Source organism: Buteo buteo, chromosome 1, assembly GCF_964188355.1.
Source record: "Buteo buteo chromosome 1, bButBut1.hap1.1, whole genome shotgun sequence".
NCBI classification, from domain to species: Eukaryota; Metazoa; Chordata; class Aves; order Accipitriformes; family Accipitridae; genus Buteo; species Buteo buteo.
The window spans coordinates 19,858,641-19,877,334 of NC_134171.1; the positions used below are offsets into that span (position 1 = coordinate 19,858,641).

At 43.5% G+C, this 18,694-nt stretch overlaps 1 protein-coding gene across 1 annotated transcript in view; it reads right to left on the minus strand.

Moving 5' to 3' along the window:
- Positions 1-18,694, minus strand: part of PPARGC1A (PPARG coactivator 1 alpha) — a 374,024-nt gene that overhangs the window by 77,212 nt on the left and 278,118 nt on the right. The gene's annotated exons all lie outside the window — the stretch shown is intronic.

Sequence of the window (18,694 nt, forward strand, 5' to 3'; positions counted from 1 at the left end):
TAACGAGAAGCTGTAGAAGAGTGGAAGCTTCCTGGGGTGGTAGTATTTCCTTTGTTTTTTCGGTCTCTTTTGGTATATTGCAGCTCTGCTGCTTGTGATGGGGCAGACCCTGCAGAAGAATAGCAGCTCTTCTTCCAATAGAGTACTGGCACTTTTCAGAGGGCAACATTCACTTTAATTACTAAAATGTACCCACCTTCTTCTTCCAAGGAAGAAAAGACTGTTGTTGCATATATAATGTGGTTTTAGTTTTTAATGCCAGAAATGAATCAGTAAACATAGTTACATTATGGTATACTATTTCTTATTCTGTACCCATAGTAACCAAATTAATCTCAAGGCGCTGCTGGCATTAATTCAATCTGAAGCTCATATTTTGGATTTCACATAGGTGCCTTCATCCTATTCTTCTTCTCAATTAATAAAATGTTAATATATGGCAATATATTTATTTCTGGTTCAGTTCAAGTTGAGGAGTGCAGTACTTTGCAGAAACCTAATTAATATCAATCATATATTACAACACTGTGTGGTTTAGTATACAAAAAAAATGGTGCTAGCACATGAGGATGAAACAGATGACCTAAGAATTAACTTCTAGCTCTAACTTCTCTGTCTCTAGGATAGGGATGGCCAGTTTTTCCTTACCCTTCAATCTCCATTAAAAAAAAATCCATAACATACGGCCAAGAACTACACTAAATATATCACATATCCTAAAAAAACAAGAGGGAAGAGATCTTGGAGCATGAGATACTGATAGCTCCCTCTGTACCACTGTGAGTTGGGCGCGCACTGGTAATAAGCTAGATCCCATGGTGACTCAGCAGTGCTGTCTTCAGCAACACCCACTGGTATGGTTTTTCCACTGGGACCTACCAGCCCCCAGCCAAAAAAAATCCAGTTTCAGCGAAAATGTATTTCCACAGCCCAGGAATTGCGCTTGAACTGCTCAAGAGACATAAGTAGATCAACAGGTGTGGTGTGGCCATCCTACTCTAGACCATGGCAAAAAAGAAATGCAGTTCTTTTCTCAGGACTTAATTTGGGCAACCTGAGACCCCAGGCACACTACTAACCCAAAGTCTGAAAATCTGCTCTGCAGTTCACATCTCTTGGAGCCTTTTTCCCCAGCTGCTTTGCAGTCCCATTGATTCCCAGGAGCACTAGTATCCCCAAGTATTTTGGGGCTTTCAAAATGCCCACATACAAGAAATTATTGCACTGAACCATGCCCAGCTTGATCCAACCACTGCCAGAGCAACAGGGCCAGATTCTGTCATCCTTATTCACTATGTACAACAAGCAATCCCATCAAAAGGGTGAGCTGGTGTGAGGAGTTAAGGAGATACTTCTGGACAAGCAGCAGGAGTGTGGGTGAGCTGTGGCTCACCAGATGAAGATCCCCGCTCTGAAAAGAAACACTGTTACGCCAGCACTGCTCTCCATGGAAGCTCAGGCCTCAAGCTGTACATGGGTCATACAGCTGTAGCAAAGCTTGACTTTGGCTTACAAAGATCCTGTGTTCTGGCAAAAGTCACAGGGACGTTTGAGCAAGCCCACAGCCTGGTTACATTGGCAGCCCCATGCCCACCACTGCAGGACACAGAAGACTCAGTAGGTCCCTCTGGCAGGCACATCACTCAAGGCTGTATGAAGACATGCACAAGCCCAGGACTTTGCAAAAGGACCTTGACCCATCTCAAACAAACCTGCACACCCCAGGACTGCATTGAACTGGGGTTTACAGAGCCCTCCTCATCATTTCAGGTTCTGCCTTGGTAACAGAGCAGTAAAGCTCTCATGGGCCCTAGTGTGCCCCTGGGCATTCACACAGGGCTCCTACTGGCCTTGAGCACTGCTTGTATACTGCATCCAAGGGCACAATATAGTCCTTCACTTTTACTAACTGCTACAGAATAAGAATTCCTAGAACGGCTCAAACACATACCAGTTCAAATATGGGTACTTTCAGACTTCTTCTTTTCTATTCCAAATTATGTGCTTTGCCAGCTTCAAAAAAACAGATGGAAAATATGTCTCTAAATGTGCACCCTTGTGATCATTCCAAAAGGAAAGCAGCACCAAGTAGTTTAAAACGTTTTCTAGAAAAACTCTTTTCCATATCATGCAAATAGCAGACAAAAATAACTGCTAGGCAATTGATATACATACAAATATTGGTTATTTTAAACAGTAATTTGTTATTGAGGACATCTCACTGAAATATTATAATATTCAATTTCCTCTGCATTTGCATGGAAAAGGAGCTGGAGAGCGCATGATCATTCATTTAACTATTACATAAATACGTCTATCATAAGATCACACAGCTTTCAAGCCAGAGTTCAAACACATGTTTAATGCATGAGAGTATGATGAAGAAACTCGTGAACTTACAGGTCTCGTAGCCCAATCTCAATCAGATGCGGGCTTGGTGTAAATATGTACAGTATCATGTGCTTTCCAATAGCACCGTGTCTCCAGGGAGCAGTCTGACATCAGCAAAGGAGACAGGTGGTTCCCTTTCAAACCCAGGAGGGGAAAAAAAAAAGGAGTTAAGACACTGTGTAAATATAGCAATATTTTTTCCTCGGTGTTTTGCTACGGTTTTCATCCCTTAATGAAACTTCAGTGCATGAACAATTCTCATAACATCTTTGCTACAAATCAGTGAGTGGATGTCACGTCCTAAGATATTTATAACCCTAAAGGTAGTGGTAAGTGATACTGTTTGGCAGCCTTGGTTTAGAAGTGCTGAAGATTTTTGCCTTTTGGTTTGCTAAGAAAGGAGTTCCAAGAAGCCACAAAAACCCAGTTTCCTTGCTCTAAATGTATCCCTTTCCTATAGCAGGTCACTGTTAGTAATAATGCCCGTAAGAATGACAAACAGTCAATCACGGGCACAACTGCTTTTAGCTAGCTCAACTTCGTAAACTCTAACAGTGTGAGATATGCTAAACCCCGCACGATCCACAGTTGTTTGATTTTGAATCTCACATTACAAGAATTCACACATACGCTAACCTGCGTATAGAATAACCCAATTCGGCCTTTCTTTCCTATCTGTATATAGATACTTTTTTTTCACAGTGACAGCCACTGCCTCTTAAACCATTTTCTTTTGTTGCATTTCCTTAGAAACACAAATCTTGTTCCTTGGCAGCAGTTGCTGTAAGTGCTGTACCACATGCCCAAACTAGTTCTCACTCACAGCTTTAATTCACAGTAAGTGGCACGAAAGGAGGTCAACACTTCTCAGAAACCACTTTCAGTTCTTTGCTGCTTCAGTATCTATTCTATAAAGCCATCCACACTAACAGAAAGGAAGTTGTTTCTCATATTGCGTTTCTTGCTTTTTTATTATTGTCATCTTTATGGAATGGACTGCAGAATATATGATGGAATAAAAGAAGATTATTCCTGGAATCACATTCCTGGTCTCCCTTTTGCAAGATCCTCAAAATATAAGTTAAAAAAAAAGAAAATAAACTAATGCTTTCCCCAACAAAACCCAAATGCCCCCCTTTTTTTCCATACAAAAAGACTTTATATAAATGACATCTTGCAACTCAGTGTCAATCACTGCGTCTTACTTTCAGTTCAATTTGCTTGCTTACAGAAAGATTATTTTTTTATCAACCCGACCAACACGTCATGGAGGTTGAAAATCAAACAGCCTTCTTTTTGCTGTGATACATCACTGGCAAGAGGAATGGCCTTGCTGACAATATTTTGCTGTCACATTTGCCTCTACAGCTTCACTGCCTTCTCTGTGATCAATGAAAACAGATTTTGACCTCATCTATTTCATTTCAGACCATATTCTGCCCTGAGGCACACGAGTACAACCTATCATAGTTATAGTGGCAATTGGGGCAGAATTTGTTCCTTTCCTGACAATTCAATATGTGATTCATGAACCAGAATTGAATCCAACTCTCCTTTCCTAGAGCTCCTTTGGCTCTTTGGCATTAGCATCAGTAAAAAAGCAGCAAAGATGAATTTATGTTGGTTGTATCAGCAGAACTGGCTGGGTAGTCAATAATCAGACTGCTCAGCAAGGTGCTACCAGACCAAAAGTTAGTTACTGTATTTTATTTACACAGCTTACTCTGTAGCCTGTTTTCTTTCTTCACTTATCCCTCCGTTGTTTAACTAATGGGATCATAAGACCTGGAAAAACACCTCCTAGTCTTGAACATTTCTAATTGGCTTAATAAAGTAAATGGAAAAAAAGATAATCCTCTCCACAACCATCACCTTAAAAAACACAAACCCACACCACTAGACGTGGAATACTTGGTGTACTCACAGGGTATGTAGTTGCAGGCAATAACCGGATGATCAAGTTTCGCATTAATCCCCAAGACAATGGACCACTTTTGAAAACACAGACTCCATTTATATTCACACATCCGTCCGTGGGCCAACACCTGCATGCATTCCTTCATACAACTCACTGCACAGCAGAGCTGAGAACACTTCAGCATACAAGGTATGAAATGGGCACATACGAATCCCATCTGAGATGTGCAGCACTCCGCTGATCAATGTATGTTGTGGGGCTCTCTCTATGCACAGCCTACAGAAGCAGGCAAGTCTGAGAGCACCCAGGGAGATTTGGCACTACAGAGCCAACACCAGGAGCTCATGTTTTGAACCGCGGAGGTCCCCAGTGTCTCACTCGAGATGACAGGCATTGCATGCATATATTGTATCATGATTTTCTGCAAGATTGAGTTCCCAAGCAGGGGCAAGGTTGACATCACTTTGAAAACCGCATCCAAGACATCTAATGAACTGCATACAGGAGACTAATCTACAGTAGATTTGGCGTATGGTAAAAATAAACTCCTTAATATAACAAAAGCACTAATCAACATATTGCATATTAGGCCTGCAAAGCACCAATTATCTGATGAAGAGAAGTAATATTAGAAGGTTCCAGTTCCCTCAGTTATTTAACTATTTACATCAATGGAAGTTAAGGAAAACAATGCCTACACAACCACACATGAAAACACACATGAAGGATTTGAGCCAAGATTTGAGTTCAGATTTGAAGGTAAGAGGAGAAAAAAAAATTCAACGATAAAACAGCAACAATACAGCTCAGGACCTCCGAATCCTGCTGCATATTACTACTGTACTGGTTATAAGAAAACTTTTCTGGGAAACAAATTATTTTCATTTCCCCTATCAGTTAAGAAAAACGCATTCAAAGCAAAACACAGAGCCTGATCCTGCTCTTCTGCAACCCCATCAACAACAGCCTTACCACAGATTCCAGGGAAGCAGGATTTATCCTTTCCTGTGGGCCATGCTCTGAGCCTTTAATTCAGTAACACCTTACCCACCAACTAGTTCAGTGAGATTAGCTGCGGTTTCAAGTATTACTCATTCCAAGCAAATGGTCTACAAACACCCTCTTGCTCTGTATCGCCAGACCAAAGAAGATACGAGTAATTGGGGGAACATTTCCAAAGGCCCAGAGAGAAACTGAGCATCTTCCAGGGGGCTGTACCTGGAGTGAGAGACCTTCCTGGGTTTGAAAATCTTCCTTGTAATGAAATAAACACCAGAACTCCTTTCTCTTCCTTTCTTTTGTAGGTAGCATGACCTAAAAAAGGATTTGCAAACAAGCTTGGAGAGGGGAGAGAGCTCATGTGTTCGTTGGATTTTTGTTTATTTTCTGGAGTTATTTCAGAGAGTTTCTCAAAAATTTCAAGGATCTGTGAATCTTACAAGGTCTGTGTTTTCCAAGTGCAATATGTCTAGTTTCAATTTCTTTTATTTCTTAGTATACTTATTACAAACTATCTCAATGCCCATACAGTGCTCTAAACGAGGCTGCAAATATACCCTGGATCATCATCAGCAAAAAGCTTCTCTTCCTAAAAGGAAGTAAAAGTCAGCGGGACTTTTTGATCTACTATTTGCTCTTTTGTAAAACTGGAAGAAAACTTCTGCCTTAAGGGCCGAGCCCTGCTCCTTCGGCAGTGAACGAGACCAAGAGGGGTCTGTACACCGCACTGGCGTCGTGCTTGGAGGCAGCGCACGGGAGAGACGAGCCTGCCAGAAGTGCTGATTCACTGCAGCGACCGAAGAGGTTGCTTAGTAGCTAAGCTGGGGGGGAGAGAGACGGCCCAGAGCGGGGGTGGGGGGGGGCATCTGGATTGGTGCAAATAAATTAACAGGAGGCAATGCCAAAGTTGTTGCCGAGACTGGATCCCTGAGATCTCTGCTTAATACATGCGTGTTAGGTCGTTTGTTGGAACAAAATGTGTTAATACAGCTCTAGCCATAGGGGGAAAAAATACTTGCAAATGCACAGAAGTCATGTAAATCAGAACTGCTGCTCTATTTTACAAGAAATTTTCTCCATTAATTAATTTCATCACTTAGAGCAAATGTGCATGGTTGGAAACAGGGGACCCTGCTGATACCAATCTCACGGCATAGGATACTTTCGTTTTTCTCTCTGAGATATATAGCAGATGTACTCCCTGGCTCAAATCCAGATTTGGACTAGGTGCTTTGTGGCTAAAGCGCTGCCTTCTAACCCGGTTAAGTCTACTAGTAACTTTTTCTGGTTTGGAGTTGCAACATATCACATGAAAAAAACCGGGATTTTAAAATCCAAATTCTCAGAGCTGTCACATTTATAATTAGAACGATCTGATATGACTGGCATTAGTGTGAGGTAGGAACATATCACAGAGGGCCAAGCAGACAAACTAAACTATTTCTCACCCTTAAAAAGGGGATTCTTCCAAGTAGAAATGTCAGTAGAGTCACAAGGGCTCTGTGCAAAAGTAGCCCCTCTTCATCCTCATACCTACTCTTAAAAAGTCCCGCGCTGCTGCCTAACTTAGCCCAGCAGACCACACCACCCACCGAAGCCCTGACAACAGCCCTGGCTCCCCATGCTGAACCCAGATTCTCCTCTGAGTAGAAAATGACTTTTCTGGAGGTGCAGGTTGTTTTTAGAGCTACCTGTAACACCCCCAAACTGTACATAAAGAGAGCATCTCTGCTGATATTACACATAAGAAGAGATGCCCCAACACTGAAAAAAATTAGGTTTGATAAAACACTTTGTCACAGAATCACTAGATGCAGAGCTGGTTGCAAGGATAACCTTTTTATGTGCTGATGAAAGTATTTTTCAGGTTGTCTGCCCCCATATTGGAGAAAGAGAAGAAGGAAGGAGAGAAGGAAGGAGGAGAGGAAAGGAGGGAGGAAGGGAGGGTACACTACTGTAGCTACTGAGTCAGCACACAAACCAGCAGCAGACAAAATGAGAACGACTGTAAGGAACCTGGCAGCACCAGCATGTTCAGTGAAAGAACAAAAAAGAGCCTGGAAGACAAGAGAAACTCTGAATGCAGATACTAACATTTTTTTTTTCCTGGAAGAGGATTTATGATGCCAGATTTTGCTTGTTTCTTAATACCCACACCTGGCTAAATACAAATGAAATTAATTTTACAGCTGCAATCTTTCCACATTTTGCACATGGTGATTTGCTGAAAGAAACCCTATCACAAAGTGTCAAAAAGGAACATAAAACATAACATGTAACATTTTTGGAGAGACATCAACTGTAATTATATGAAACCTAACAAAGCTGCTCCAGGGAGAGGTGGATGGAGTTGCACAGCAGAGTGCCTGGCCCCCCATGCAGATGGCAAAGCTGAATCCAGGCGAGTACAGTGGGAAGGCCACAGGGGCTCACACGTATCGAATAATAATAGTAGTATGTCTCCTCCTTCTGCCATCCAGTCACTGAAATCAGTGTGAAGGTGGCATGGAGATGAAAATGCTATGGTCATAGATTAGGCTAGAGCTTCCTACATGACCCAAAATGACAACGACAACCCTCATCCCTCTTATGTCTTAAACTAAATCACTGGTCTTGAAGGTTTTGCTAGCATAGTATGACCAGTCCTCATTCCAATGTATTTAGTTTATCTTGAAAATCAGTAGAAACTGTGTCCATAAATGTAGACCTGGTATTAATGCCTACCAGTGGCTAGCATTGAGTCAGTGCTGCGTGAAAAGAAGAGAAGGTGATACTCCTTTAATAAAATAGGAAAATTTTCAGAAGACTATGTCTGAGAAACAAGGTGTGATACTTATTTCAGAGTTAAGATGGGGTAGTTTACCTGCTCACAGTCGTTACCCTCCTTACTCCATGCCCAGACTCTAACAAAGTTTCCTGTTTTAGTGCTTAGGAGAATGAAAAATGGTGCTGTCCTTTAGTCTCTGTACTAAACCTATAAAAACAAATATTCAGGAAAGTAATATTTTCCCCATTGCTTTCTGCTGGTGAGGGTCATATTATTAATGCATTTGGCTCACCTTCCTGGAGCCAGGCACGCCCACAACAGGAGGGGAGACCTCCAAACTGGTCACAGTTGTGCTAGGAAAGCATCAGGTCCTTTACAACACAAAATTCACAATTTCATAAAACAGGTCAAGAAAAATCCCTTTTCTTGGTATTAAAAGGGCAATTTGCTTTCTAGTATTTTATCTGGCCCCATATTATCACAAGCATGATAAATTAATGGCTGTAACTATGTTACAGCACCAAAAGATCCCTATTTTTTCGATTTTGCCCTTCTTTGAAACTACTAGGCTGTACACTGGCATTAACACTCGGAAAGATATTGCCCCTTTGAGAAAGCAAACTAGTATACAAGCTTTCCTGGGTAAACTAGGGGTAAACTATGAAATGTGAACAGATGTCTTTCAGAGTATGAAGAATGACAACCAGTTTTTACAAATACTCTGAAGAAAACTCTTTGTAAGGTTTTTTTTTTTTTTGCTTTGGTTTTCGGTATTAACACTTGGGCTTGCACCCGGTATTAATCCCTCCCATATTTCTCAGCTCTTGTGTAGAAAACAGCACAGTCCTACAGCTGCGGCATTTCGAAGTCTGCACAACATGCTGTACATGCCATTGCTTGACATTTTATTGACAACAAAGGCCCGCAGCACGGCAGCTTTTTTAGAGATGGGATTAACATAATGAACTCCATCTCCATGGGTTTTTCATGGCATTTCTTTACATATAAGAGCGAAAAAAGACCCAAACCAGAAACAAACAATTTTCTACTCTTTTAGGACGCAGTCCCCTCTGAAATAACGGGATTGTGCAGTCCTAAAGGAGAGAAAAGTCTGTAAGTAAAGGAGCGCATTTGTACTTGGAAGGAGAATGTAACTGCTGAAGAACTAGGAAAAAAAGATACTGACATTTCTATGAGGCAAGAAGAGCCCAAGTGTGGGGCCTGCACTAGTACAACATTATAGCTGATAGTGCAAGCTCCATCATGAGATGGTAACATGAACACCACTGAGCCTTCCACAACCGATCTCCCGCTGCCCAGGGACAGGCTGAAACCATCCATTTGCAGCAACACAAAACATCAAGGTTTCAAAACTCCTAAAAATACACAGACAAAATCCAGCAGGTATTGCTTATCTCAGTCGCAAGTCAAATGGTCCTTGTGCATGGGTAGCACTCACAAACACAGCCACTGAACCTAGCCTAGGTTTGCCAGATGTCTAGCCCACGTTTGCAGGATGGTCCTAAGCACAGGGAAGAGAGCAGTGCCCTGAGCAGGAATCAGCAGTTTTGTCTGCAATGCTCTGATCTTCCCTTCTTAAAGCTTCAAGAAAACTCTTCAATGAAAAAGTGCTTGGCAGAGTTTCCATCTGTTCTCGGCTGGACTTGCTAGCCAAGTCTGAAGCACACAGAGCTCTGCTTTCTTTTTTTTTTCTGGTACATAAGTAAAACTCCACAATATTCATGTTTTTTACTCAATGAAATGGAGCAATCATACAGCCATCAGTCCAGACTAAACATAGCTGCTACAAAATGAAGTTTAGACAATTAGGAATTACAGTTCCTGCTTTTTGTGAATTTTCTCTCTTTTCTTCTGGTCTGTCCCTTTCTGGAGTCCTGCATCCCAGTCTGCCTTTTCTTAGCCTTCCACGATAACTTAAAAACCAACCTAGTTATCTACATCACTAATTTATTCACACCCTTTTGAGGATGACAATAGAAGAAAATGGGAATTTGGTATGACCTCAAACAACAATTTAATGAAGTTAATGTTGCAAAAGTGCCTTAGTAAGAGATCAAAGGAGAATCAAGTAGTAAAAAAATCACAATGGCCACCAATTGCAGCAATAACCTGTCTGCAACTGAATCACTGGCTTTAAGTTAACACATTATATCCACTTAGAAATTAAAGGTGCAAACTCAACGTGCCAACTGCTTACAAAAATGGGGGAAATGTCTCTGGTCACTGTGGAAGTAGCGGATATTCAGCACCTTTCCTAAAAGTCCTGGCACCTTGCAGAATCTAACTCAATTTCTTTGGGAAGCTCTGAGGTGCTTTCTGAAAACCAATGCATTTGTAGCCCATGTCCAATCCTTCCACCCTGGTTCACAACATTTGCTCAAGGAAGACAATCTACATTGCGGAAGGAGTGTGCACTCATTTTCCTGACATACTTCTCTGTGACCTGAACCCGCAGTTATATAAGAGTGGGAAGCATGGACAATTCATTCTTAATGCTAGCTCAGTCCTGGCCTCTCCTGGGCACTGGCTGAAAATAATACTAAACCATGCTGAATCATTTACAGTAGCTTTATGATGTGGATTATCATTCAGAGAGGACTGACCTGACCCCATCACACTTGACTCATGCAGCAACACAGACTGGACTCCAACCAGAGTCTAACGAACGCCACCCACATTGGCACCAACACACATCATGCATTCATTCAGGAGGCTCACACGTAGAATAAAGTTGCTTTAAATTTATCCTTGTATTAAACCTTCAGTAACTGCCTTGTCGTTGCCTCTTCTGTCGGCATAGGCAGTGCTTTAAAACTATAAGCTGCCCAGACATACATGCAGTTTTCTATTTCAAGCAGCTTCCCCACTCTTATTTTCAGAAGGATGCTAGCCATTATGGGGAAATAGTTTGTTAATTAATGCTTCCACCAGTTGCACAGATTTCTAATGCCTTTGCTAAAATAATGGTCCTTTATTCTGCTTCTTTCTCCAGACACAGATTCTGGTCACAAGGCATGGGAACAATTTACCTCCTCTTGGACACATGAGATCCTGTGCCACAGCGCAATGCAAAAATGTGAGCTTCTCAGTCATGCAGGACCTGGTCATATGGCTGCCCACTGAATTCCTTCTCTTTCCACCATCATAAAAGGGAGTACAAGATGCTGTTGCCATTTATATTCCACTGATTACACAAGCTATTTTCATGGCAGGACTCTGCTGCTGCATTCCATCTCACAGGCTGAACAGATTGAGCTTTTTTAGTGGATTCTGCTAAAATGGATATTGGTTCCGATAGGACAAATTCATCAGGTAGGGAGCTTTTACAATGAGTCATTTTAAGGTAATCTTTGTACACATCCTTTTCAAATAGCTTGAACTCTTTGAACAATAAAAGAGTACAAGAACAATAGTGGCTGTGAGTGGAGGAGAAATGTTTAAAAAGATCGTTTTGTTACATGTTAACCCAGAAAACTATGTCCAATTTTAGATTGGGTTTTTCTACGTGTACTCCAACCCTTACTGATTTCTTTCTACAGATGTGCTTTTAAACTAAGGGAAACAAAGGTTTTAATTGCAGGACACTTTCACTTTTACTCGTGAACTATGATTATCAATCATTTATGTTTTCTAGTGAACTCCTACACTAAATAAAAAGGGAATATAAGAATAAATCTTTTAAAGGGAATCAATTTGCTGCATATCAATCCCTGCAGGCCATGTGCTCATAAGTCAATAGTTTAAAATGAAAACATCTGATCAAGGTAATACACCTGTTAAAGGAGCATAAAATTCCAAGCCCAATGGTAAAATATAAAGATTATGAAGCCTCTTAAAGGAGCCATCAAAGTAAACTATTACACAGATACATCTGCTTCACACCAGCACCCGTTCCATCAGTGCCACTCACGATAAATGAGCATTAGGACAAACATTTCATAGAGCCTCTGCAGAAGATAGGTTTTTCCAAATGTGAGTAATTCAGCTCAAGAAAAGAAGTAAGTAATGGTTTAGCCTTCCATGCACTTTCTAATCAAGGATCTCCAAGCAATGCAAAATATTAATCATCTGAGCTCATCACAAATCTGTGCGTTAGCAATTTATCAGTCATGTTTTACAGATGGAGCAACTACGATACACGTAGGCAGGGTGAACTGACCAGCATGCCCAAGAGCGTTGAGAGCTGGGCTCAAGTACTGACCAAAGCTCACAGGGAGTTAGTACTATCGCTGCTACTACGACTGTTACTATGACACAGTTCAATCAGTTCTCTCGTTTCCTACCCTGGTGACTCTACCTTTTGCAGTTTTGCTGGAGGAGGAAGCAAAGCCCCGCACCAGCACGGACATCCTTGCGCTTTTGCAGTTTCCCCCCCCAAAGCAATACAAATCCCACAAGGATGCTCTCTGCCAACAGACTCACTTGGGCATGTGCTGTCAGTAGAGCCAAGGGTGGTTTTGTTTCTCTTTTGTTTCCCTCTTTTTTTTTTTTAATTTAAACAAAGAGTGCTCAGGGCCCCACCTGAGGGATTTTTGAGCCCCTTTCCAAAAGCTTCTGGGCCTTTCAAGTCTCACTTGTAATTAGTCTCAACCATGTTTTGTAGTCCTTAATCCTTGTGATCGCAGTTGGGTTTGGCCCGGAGTTTAAAATGGAGGGAAGGGTTGGTACCAACTGCGTGTGTCTGCTCCAGACTTTCCCAGCCTTTCTCCCTTGTCTGTTTTACCCTGAGGCTGAGGTCTCGCAGACACGAGAGGAAGAGAAATATGGTCGCGCGTACAGGGCCAGGGGAGGGACGTGATTTCTCCTTCACACACCACCTTTCTGTTGGGCTTCCTCCTGGTTCCCAACCAAGCCAGCGGGGGGGCACAGGGCGGGCTGCAGGCAGACCCCGAGGGGAGACAGCCAGCGGGTGGGCCTGCAGGAGGGGACAGCCCGTGGCCCCATCCCGCCAGCGTTTCACTTTTCGCTCCAGAGGTCGCTGGTGTAACGTTACCCTCTGGGTTACCACACGAGTAACACTACTCACCTGACCAGAGTTTCCAGGCGTGGAACTTAAATTCTTCACACCTTTGAGGTTACCTTGTGAGGGAGAGATGCCATGGCCCCGGCCCCCTCAGCCTGCCCGAGGCCGCAGCCCCGGGGCCGGCATGCCGCACTTCACCGGGAGCCCAAGCTTTTTTGCCCGGTATCCTCACACACGGCATTTAACGCATCTGTCAAAGTGGTTTAACACTCGAGGCCACTGTCACGCTTTACATAATGCCACATTTTTGGCATTGTTTTCGAAATGCCCCACGCAGGTGTCAGCCTGTTTAAAGGGTACAGTATGTGTGCTCGCCTCACCTTCCCCGTCAGCGCGCGAATCGTTCGTTACCTCTCGGAAAGTATCGCCTTGGCACTGCTGACATTTATGTAGAACAGTGAGGTCTATTTTGCCAGCTATGACTTCAGCGCTGTTCTCAATAACTTTAAAGATCAACCATAACAAAACAAAAAGGCTTCTGAATTTTATTGGCACGTGCTGCCACAAGGAATACGAAATACGGGCACCTGTCACAACTGATCTTTTTTTTTTTTTTTTAAAAAAAAAGGAGGAAAAAATCAAACAAAATAAAAAAAAGCAATCACAGCCTGCAGAACTGCTCCAAACTGTAAGGGCATATTAAAACAGAAGAATGATTAAAAAATAGTCTTGTCTGAAATACAGCACCCAAGGTAAGCACAGTGGCAGAGCGCTCCCGGGCCGGGAAGTGCAGGGTGCCCGCTGCAGGTGTTGCTCACAGAGAGACAGAGCTGCTCTGGAAAGCATGGGTTAATATTAGCCGCATGTTATACTCAGCGATGCCTTAAATAATCATCACATGGCTCCTGTAATCTGTTCCATGCTGTCAGCACTGGGTTAGTCATAATAATATCAGATAAGAGCTGTTCAAAGTGACATACTAACCAACATGAGAGCCACATGACTTTCTGGCTACATGGCTGCCCTTCACCTGAACTTTGGCTTAGATAGTTTTATACCAGCACAAGGTGCGCTGGCGTGACAAGCCGCTTCCCTGCACCTGCGGTGGAAAACCTGCTGCCCCCCAAGCACGCCGCGGCCCGTCCTCTGCAGAGGGGAGGTTTGGCTGCGGGGAGCACCCTCTGGACATCCCCCTCCATTTTCTATAAGCTGGCTCCAGGGTGAGGGAAGCACTTCTGGCAGGGGGCACGCGGGGTGACTTTTCCTTTTCGGAGCAGTGCTTCCTGCCTCTCCTCTGCCTCCAGCACTGCCAGGAGGCGTGAACTACCCTGGGCCAAATGGAGGAGCAGAGAGGCAAGGGAGAGGCAAGGCAGGAGGACGGACCCTAGCTGGGGAGCAGGAGGGGGGCAAGGGCAGGGGAGAGGTGCGTGGAGGGGAGCGGGTGCCATGAGGAAAGGCAGCAAGGCTGGGAGGATCTGCGGCAGGGAGGGCAAAAAGGGGCAAATTGCAGTGGTCAGAAGAAGGAAAGGAAATGCTAGAAACAGAGAAGTTGGTGCCACAAATCGAGCTTAAAAAAGGGGGGACAGAACTGGTCGTTGCAGGCCTTGAGAGACGCCAAAACCAATGAAAATCTAAGAAAAGTCAAGAGCTCTAGCTACAAATGCCTAGGCTATTCTGAACCCACTCACAAGGTGCCCGTGGCCAGCCCCAGAGACAGGGAACAACCTCCTCTGTACCCTATGAACCACATCTCGTACCCAACGCTTAGAGGGCAGGTTAGCTCAGGGGGAGTTAATGTCATCTCCCCAAATAGCTGTCTGCTGTTTTATATGTCTTTCTTTTTTTTAGGCGAGGGAGCTCCCTTTTTTGTTTGTGGGTGTAAAGTTTCCTGCACAATGGTGCCTTGGTGTTCCAGGATGCTAAATAAATGCAAATATTTAATAACACCAAGCCCAATCCAGCAGCAGGCGCTGAGCAAACCAGGGAAATGGTACAAATACCCTATTTAAAAAAGAGGTGAAGGGAAATCTGTTGCAGACCTACAAGAGATGTGAAGACATCCTTCTTGACAAGTATCATGTTATCCTGCCAGAAGTCCAGTGGTACAAGACTGCTCCTGTCCTACGGCTCCGCTCTCAGGCTCTACTAGGGTGCGCCTCAGCAATACGACAAAGCTCTGGCAGCTGCCAGCCTGGCCACGCAGTGTGGACTGGAGAAAGCAAAGGGGACAGCTGGACCGCCAAAAAATGAGAAGAGCTGCGCAAGCCTAGCGCAGAGGATCAGCTTTGGGAGAGGGCAAGGGGAGGAAAAGGAAATGTAGAAAGGGATTGCTGTGTGAAGGAGGGGAATTCAAGGGGAAAAAATGAAAATGAGTGAAACAAAGGCAGAAAATATGAAAGGGAAACAGCATTAGAGAAAAGTTAAAAGAAAATGCAAAAACAGCAACAAAATTTATTTTGCTTTATTTTCCAGAATTATCTCTGCCCTTATAAACTGCAAGTTTTGGCCCCTGAGCAGGAAATCTGGATTTTGAATCTTACTGCTAAGTGACTGGTGAACGTTAATCTCTGTAACATTAAATTGCCACTGGGCACCTCACACATCCCTGTATTAGCCCCCCATTAAGCCAAAAAGGATGGTGTCAAACAAGCTTGGTGAAGCCAGGGCATTCAACACGAAAGGCTGGCTGAAGAGGCTGCTCACCCAGACCGTGTCCTGAAGACAACAGAAAGGGGCGGCTGGATCAGGCCCCATCTTGCCAAGAATGATGATCTGTCCCTCACTCACTCAGGCAAGACACCCTCAGCAAAGAGAGAAAAATGCACAACAGAAAGACATTCCTTCCCTGGCACTTGCAGGTCTCTTGGGTATTACATTAATACCTGCTTTCTTGGGTATTACATTGAAGGAAGAGAGGAAAGGGGCACTCACATTAAGACTTACATACAGAGGCTGGGTTGCCTACAGTCAGTGGACGTAAAATGGCACCTCTTGGCTCAGTTAAAACCTGAATCACTTCATGGACCTATGTGTCTCATTCTCTTCACTGCACAGGGTATCAAAACCAACCACGCTCTTAAGTCCTTAAATTAAGTGGGATAAATCTAGGAGCATAAACTTGTTTCCTAAAATTAGGTGGTCCCAGTTCCTGCATTGTTCTCGTGAAGAATCACCTCTAGGATATAGTCTGGATACTGTGGGGAGACTACCTGGTGTCACCTCAGAAGTCAGCACCCTTTTTTCCTACCTAACTGCAGCCTGAGTGTGTTTTCTTTTCTACTGACACATGTCAAAATTGGTATTACACAACAGTGAAATGGCTGGAAACAGCTCCCTGCTTTTTTAAGACCTCTAACCCTAGGCAGGGCTCTGGGATGCATTCACATCTCCCTCCATGAGAAGCGGAAGGTACGTTAGCCCTCTTCTGCTACTGAGCTGTGCAGAATTTTGTTCCAAACTATGCCATTTATTATTCATTATTATTTAATGGGACCAAAGAATGCAATATGTGTAACCAAGAAATATGCCAAGTAATGTTCTTTCCTTTAATGGCTAGATCAAAGGGAGGTTTATGAGGCTGGTGCTGGCTCAGTCAGTAGTGCCATTTGCCCCAGATGCTCTGCAGCACACCTTGCTCAAGCACACTGTTTTAAAATCTTTAAAATCAGGGACCAAAAGGTGTGCCAGGCATCTTAAGTTCACTTGCCTTCATGAGCGTTTTTTCCCTTTCCAAATAAACGTTTTTGGAAGACATTTCTCTAAGCCAACTTGCAGTAAGTGCTTAACATAGCATCTCGGGTACTCAAAAAGCAAACAGTCCTTGGAGAACACTCTTACTTCTCTCACTGTAAATGCGTTCAGTGGGTGATGGAAAGGCTCTTAGACCTGCCAGAAAAGGGACGATTTTTCTGATTTTTCTCCTTTAGTTACCAGCTGCTTTACCAACAACCAGATAGCCACACCACCGCCACCCCCCCCCCCCCCCCCGCCCCCGCCTTGCCCCCAGTAAGATTTGTAAATGTCTCTGGAAAAGTTGTAAAACTAGCTCTAGCAGGATACGCATTCACACTAATGCTGAAGACTCTCAACTGTGATAATTTAGCAGATCATTAATCCCACTCTCTAAAGGAGGCTGTAAAGCAGAACTAAATATGCAAATCCTCTTGTGCTTTAAACTTGCATCTGTCTGTCCGTCCATCCAACTATCTATCTATTGTAGTGGAATTCTCCTAAGATCACGCTGTATTCTAATCCATTAATATAGCTCAACTGGAGCATACAAGATTAAATAAAAAAAAAGATGTAAAAATAACGTGGAGGCCTCAGTACAGTGGGCAATCTTGCAGACTTTATGATCTCCAACACACGTGCAGAAAAAGGGGTGCACACAGCACTGGGGGTTAGTAAATTAGCTTTTTATCACCACCCACTGACATTCAAGCACCGATTACTGTAAGGCACAAGTGCAAATGAGGTGGGTGGCCTCTTTCTAGTCCACTTCACTGCACTGCAATGCAATCTGGCATGACCTCCAATTCCTATTCAGGACAGCGAACACTGTGGTATCAGGGGGTTTGGGTATTCTGGCATGGCTGCAGGTGGTATGCTTGTGCAGTAACTAACCATGCAGTGCCTGGGGCTAGACATTTTGCTCACATGAGCAATAAACTTTCTCAATCAAACGTAACTAAGTGTATGATTTACCATTTGCAGCTACTCTCACATGGAACTATTCCTGTTTTAACTTAGATTCTTTTAGGTTTTTCTTCTGGCTTTAAATCAGAATCCTAAATGAACATTTAAAAATGTAATGATCTTTGCTCCTTAAAAATTGCAGTATCAACGTCTATGGGGCACCTTCACAGCAAGCACTGCAGTGATTTTTAAGACGCAGCACAAATGATAGAGTGCTAACAAATGCGAAGTAACATTGTGGGTGAAACTCAACAAGCAGTCCTGGACCATACTATATGTATGCAAAGTCCAGGCAGCAGCAATGTCCCCCATCTCCTGACCAGTTCTGCAGAGCAAAATACAGTAAAAAGAATATGCGAAGCTCACAGAACCTAACCTAGTGGAAAATACCAGTTCCTGCTTGAACCATAGGAGCTCTGGAAGGGAAGAGATGCCTTATTTCTGTTCAGGGGAAAAAGGGGCACTGTGCAGATGGGGAAGACCCAGCTTCAGCAGTTTGTGTCAGGGAATAACAGATTTATTCTTGGTTGGAAAGCCCTGTGGGGAGTTTCAGCAATCTTAAGGCTGGAACTAACACTATCTCTCCAGCAGCCACAGGACTCCACTCCTGTCTGGAAGTGCAGCTGATGCTCCCATATGGGATTTAGCTGCTGGCTGAGAAACTCTCTGATTTGCTACAGAAATCTCCACTCTCCTCCCTCAGTCACTTCAGTGCACTGTGAGGAGAGCTACTCATCTAGGGAGACCTAATGGGCTGTGTCTGCCTTGTACACCTTTAAAATCTTCCTATTCTCTCACTGAAAAGACCATGCCCAGAATATTTCTCTGAGGGGCTGGTGGCCTAAGGGACTACTTGGGCTTGCAGAAGGTTCCTTTCTAAAGACCATTTCTGGCTTCCTATTGTCCCAGTAGAAACTGGCACAGTCCTATATGGAGCTTG